Here is a 6,000-nt window from a genome sequence, read left to right as displayed (position 1 = left end):
ATCCTGAACACCATCTGTTAAGAGCTGCAGGTCCTCGGCACATGTCTGATTAAGACACAGAGTTCCTAACCACAATGATGGAAAACCAGAGTGGATGGTAGGTATTGTCCATTGAGACCAACTGCAAATGAAAACTGCTACAAGAAATGGGCCTGACTCTGTAACATACTGATCATGCTTTGCTCTTTTTGACTTGAGAGGAAGTGGGAGATGCTCAGTACCTCAAAGGAACAGGCCCTAAGTATATCAACACCCTTAAGTGAAAAGCAAACAAGAAGAATATCAGAGCAATCTACTATCCTGATGAAATTCATTCTATTTAACAGCAGAGAGGGACGCGTTTCTTCTTTCCTAGAGCATGACCCACCAGGGGCCACACTCCACAGGTGACCCACCTCTTGCTCCCAAAAAGGCAGCAAAATCACATAGGCACTAAGACCCAAGTGAGAATGAGTGAAGGAGAAGGGAGATGCTCTGCTCTCTCCTTTTCTTCTCCCGCTGCCAATGCACAGCCCTGCTCAACCTGCAATCCAGCCATTTCTCTTCCCTCCCTTCCTCTCTATCTCCCCACCTGTGCAGCAAGAGGTGCAGGCTCCATAGTATATTCAAGCACCACTTCCCCCACAGTTGAACACTGTACAGGTGGGGCAGGAGGGAGAAAGCCTCTTCCCCACCACAAGCTCCTTTGTCAGCCCCCTATTTGGTAATCTCCTCTTCTTCCCACATCACACTCAGCACATAGCAACTCCACCCAGCACCCGAAACCAGCTGTCATTTCTTTCTAGGACACAGAATTTGAGGTAAAAATAAGAAACTGTGGCTGGTTTTTGCATCAGAAATGAATGGGAAAAAGTTGAGAACCACCAAGAGAGAGGGAGGGACCTCCTCAATACAACGAATCCTCATTGTGACATCTACAGCTGAATAGTTAGTGCACCATAGTACATACAATATCTGCTGTATGGATTCTTCTGTAGAAGCCTATTTAGCTATAAAACAATATACTAATCAGCAGTTTACATCTACCGAATACACTCAGTTCCATCTGAACAGCATAGTTGGAGCAGAGGAGTTTGCAGGGTGTACCATTTTTGGGGAAAAAAAACACTATGAAAGGACCATACTGCTAAATCATCTGGTATATGTCAGTGTCTGCTTCTGTAAGCTTCTCAAGACACGTGATTCATGCAAGAGTCTGTGTGTTTGTTTAACTAATGCTTGCTCTCACATCAGCTAATCACATTTTCTCTGACCTACTTACGCTTCTTACTGAAAGTGCTACTGATGGACGAAGGAAAAAGAAATTATATAAAAAAAAAAAAAGGAAAGTTTGTGTGAGAATTTGACTGGAAATAAAATGATCCTATGTACACATTGTACATTGTAGTAAGATGATCCTACGTATGCATGTAGATAAAGAATACACAGAAGACAAATAAAAGATAGACTGGCACTCGGGTATTTGCTTAATGTAGATCATCATTAGAATTCTCCTGTAGTACATTTGAAGGTTAGTCTGCACAGTTTCTTGTCTAGTACTGTTCTTGCTTACTGAAGTTTTGCAGTGGTAATCAATGCTATCGTCATTATGGCAGAAGTGCATAATAGGAAGTCAGTTAATGGAGATCGTTAAACTGATATTGTATACTGTAAACGTGATTGATGAGGGAGATGCATTGCACGGATCTTTAATAGATTCAAAATGGTGCTTTTCTTTCTTAGATTCAGGACAGGCTTATACTGCTAGAATGACTCTACTGAATGCCAGATTTCAATGGATTGAGGAAGAGTGATACAGTTAAACTGCTCCTTAGCCACTGGACATTTAGCTGTATGACTAATAGCAAAATACCACATACAAATGTAAAAGATGTTCTGTAGTTTATGACTGAGATGTCTGAAGCTATTTATGGGATTTGGCTGCTCCATAATGGGAATTGTGCATCCAAATCTATTAAACAAAAAGTCAGCGTATGAATTCTCAGTCCAGGGCGTGGCTCAAACAGCAAAAAATATGATGGCTTAATCTTACACTGTGCAATAGTGGTGGTGGGGAGGGAGAGGCTGAGTATTAATGAAGAATATGCAATAAGCTAAAAAAAAGGAGGCATGGGGAAAGCTGGCACATTCCATGGCCCACAGAGCAGCCGCAGGGTGAGAAAATCCAGAAACAAAAATCCAATGGGTCTGTGCAACAAGCCAAGGGTGGCTCTGCGAGCCTGGAAACAATTAACTGAATCTTCACTATACCGCAAAAGGCCAGTGGGGGAGTGCCACAAGGTACAAAAACCCATGCAAAATACACTATTGTGCTAAGGGGAGAAGGGTAGTGGCAGCCATATGGCAGATGCATGAAAGAGGAAGTGGGATGGCAACCAGCTTGACAGAGGCCGGAAAAGCAGGGAGGAAGTGGGATGGTGACCATATGGAGAGGGGAGCGCTAAGCAAGGAAGAAGTGACCCCACAGCATTCAGGGTTTAAAAAAAAAATAAGCAGAAGCTAGGTGTCTGGAAAAGGAAGAAAATCTTCCAATAGAAAAAACAAAGACACCACCCTGAAAAAGGCTAACACCTTCTCCACCATACAAACTATAGCGGCAGAAAGAGAATCACCAGTAACTATGCATAGGTCTACACTACAAACTGCGGGCGTGATTCCCAGCTTGCGTACATAGCCTCGCGTGAGCTCTCTTCTGTGCTAGCATGTTAAAAGTAGTAGTGCAGCTACAGTAGCACAGGCACTGGCAGCACAAGCTAGTCACTCCAAGTACATATCCACTCGGTTCAGGTGGGTTTATACTTGAGGCAGCTAGCCTGTGCAGTCTCTGTCACTGCCTGTGCTACCATGGCACCACTACTACTTTAGAGTGCGAAGCTCAGATAAAAGCTAGTGTGAGGGAACAGTCTCAAGAATTTCAACTACAAAGAGTAAACAGACAAGGCTGCCCCTTATCCCTCTTAAAATCATCGAAATGTTGGATGGGAAGGGACCTGGAGAGGTCATCTAGTCCAGTCCACTGCACTGAGGCAAGACTAAGTATTATCTAGACCATCTATGTCAGGTATTTGTCTAGCCTGTTCTTAAAAACTCCAATGATGGAGATGCCACACCTTCCCTAGGTAATTTGTTTCCGTGCTTAATTACACTGAGTTAGGAAGTTTTTGTTAATGTCAAACCTAAATATCCCTTGCTGCAAAATTGTTCCCTTGTCCCTTACTTCCTTGTCCTGTCCTCAGTGGTTAAGGAGAACAATTTATCACCCTCCTCTTTCTAACAACCTTTTACATACTTGAAGACTGTTATCATGTCCTCCTTCCCTCTTCTCCAGACTAAACAAACCCCATTTTTTCAATCTTTCCTCATAGTTCACGTTTTAATCATTTTTGTTGCTCTTCTCTGGACTATCTCCAATTTATTTACATTTTTCCAGAAGTGTGGTGCCCAAAATTGGATGCAGTATCCAGCTGAGGTCTTATCAGCACTGAGTAGAGTGGAAGAATTACTTCTCTTGTGTCTTGCTTACAACACTTGTGCCAATATATCCCAGAATTATGTGCATTTTTTTTTTGGCTACAGTATTACATTGTTAATGCAAATTTAGTTTGTGATCCACTATTCCCACCCCCTCCCCCAAGATCCTTTTCTGAAGTACTCCTTCTTAGACAGTCATTTCCCATTTTGTATTCATGCAATTGATTATTCCATCATAAGTGTTGTATTTCGCATTCGTGACTATTACATTTCAACCTGTTTATCTCAGATCATTTCTCCAGTTTCTCAAGATGATTTTGAATTCTAATCTTGTCCTACAGAGCACTTGCAACCCCTCCCAGGTTGGTATTGTTCACATACTTTATAAGTGTATTCTCTATACTGTTATCCAAATCCTTTATGAAGATATTGCCTAGAACCAGACCCAAAGGAGATCTTCACAGGAAGAACTCCACTTGATATGCACTTCCTGCTTGATTGTAAACATTAATAATACTCTTTGAATATGCTTTTCCAACCAGTTGTGCACCCAGCTTATAGTAGTTTCATCTAGGCTACATTTCCCTAGTTTGTTTATGAGAAGGTCATGTGAGATAGTTTGAAAAGCCTTACCAAAGTCACGCTATACCACATCTACCGCTTCCCCCCATCCACAAGGCTCGTTACCCTGTCAGAGGAGGAGATTAGGTTGGTTTGCCATGATTTGTTCATGACAAATACATGTTGATTGTTGCTTATTTTCCTCTAGCTGTTTTAAAACAGCTGAAAGATACAGTCAAGTCTGTGTGGCCTAAACAAATGAAGTACCGAGTCAATATTTCTTCTCACAATCAGATATATTAAATTATTTTCCTCCCATTATTTTCAAACTGAAAAATGATTTGTTGTATTGAAAAAATACATTTGTACTAGCTTGGCAAAAATTAATTCGTTGGCAAAAATTATTTTCCTATTTGAGGCTGTACCAACACTGATATGAACAAAGGAAATTCAAACAAGAATTATTAGATTTGTATGGGGCAATCAGTTCCCAAGAGTACTCTGCATAAACCCATTCTGGAAGGAAGATTAGCAGTATCAAATTTACTAAAATCATAGAAGTGTTGGACTGGACGGGACCTCAGTAGGTCATTTAGCCCAGTCCCCTACACCCAAGACAGTGCTAAGTAATAACTAAACCAATGGTTCCCAACCTGTGGCCCACAGGCCAAAAGTAGCCTGGGGGGTCTTTCAAAATAGCCCACTGCTCCACTCCCGCTAGCTGCAGAAGGGAGCCTTTGCCTAAGGACCCAGGTGGAGCATGTTGCTGTGGAGTTACAAGATCTACACAGGCTCCTTGCTGCAACCAAGGGGATGGGAGATCAGTGCTCCCCTCCTCCTAGCTGTAGCAGGGAGCATGGCAAAGCACTCCACCAGGGTCCTGAGGCCCTGGGGTCCCTGCTGGAGCTGCGGGGAGGGAAGCACTGATCTCCGATTCCCCTGGCTGCAGAAGGGAGCCACTGCCTAGGGACCCAGGTGGAGCACGCGAGGCTACAGGATGTATATGGTTTCCTTGCTGCAGTCAGGAGTACAGGAGATCAGCAAGGAGGTCCTCGCTGAACTCCTTCCATCTGGCTGAAGTGGGGGAGGAGGCAGGGGGAGCTGCTGGTGGAGACTGGTGGCCCTTCAGGGTTGTAAAAATGATATCTATGTCCCTCAAGCTAAAAAGGTTGGGAACTACTGCACTAGACCATGCCTGATGGTGTTTGTCTAACCTATTCTTAAAAACCTCCAACGACAGAGATGCCACAACCTCCCTAAACAATTAGTTCCAGTGCTGAACTACCTTGACATTTAGGAAGTTCTTCCTAATGTCCAACCTAAACCTCCCCTGCAGTTTAAGCTCATTATGTCTTGTTCTATCCTCAGATGTTAACAGGAACCATTTTTCATCCTTCTCTTTGTAACAATCTTTTACGTACTTGAAAACTGCTATGTCCCCCATCAGTCTTCTCTTCTCCAGACTAAACGATCCCAATTTTTTCAATCTTTCTTCATGGGTCATGTTTTCTAGTCCTTTAATCATTTTTGTTGTTTTCCTCGGGATTTTCTCCTATTTGTCCACATCTTTCCTGAAATGTGGCACCCAGAACTGAACACAATAATTGAACTGAGGCCTTATCAGCACAGAATACAGTGGAAGAATTACTTCTCATGTCCTGCTTATAACACTCCTGCTGATATATCCCAGAATGTTCACTTTTTTTTGCAACATTGTTACACTCTTGACTCATATTTAGATTGTGATCCACTATAACCCGCACAGATCCCTTTCTGCAATACTCCTTCTTAGGTTGTCATTTCCCATTCTGTGTGTGCAACTGATTGTTCCTTCCTAAGTGGAGTACTTTGCAGACACTTATTATTATACCCTATTTTTATATTTCAACATTATGTTACTTTCTCCACAACCATCTGATCATCCATCTGATCATCTACCAAATGAGAGAAACCATGCGAAAGCATAAC

The sequence above is a fragment of the Emydura macquarii genome, unplaced genomic scaffold, assembly GCF_026122565.2.
Source record: "Emydura macquarii macquarii isolate MOO-44397 ecotype Brisbane River unplaced genomic scaffold, CSIRO-AGI_Emac_v2 contig_499, whole genome shotgun sequence".
NCBI lineage: Eukaryota > Metazoa > Chordata > Testudines > Chelidae > Emydura > Emydura macquarii.
The sequence above is the reverse complement of the archived record's forward strand: the minus strand, read 5'-3'. Positions refer to the sequence as shown.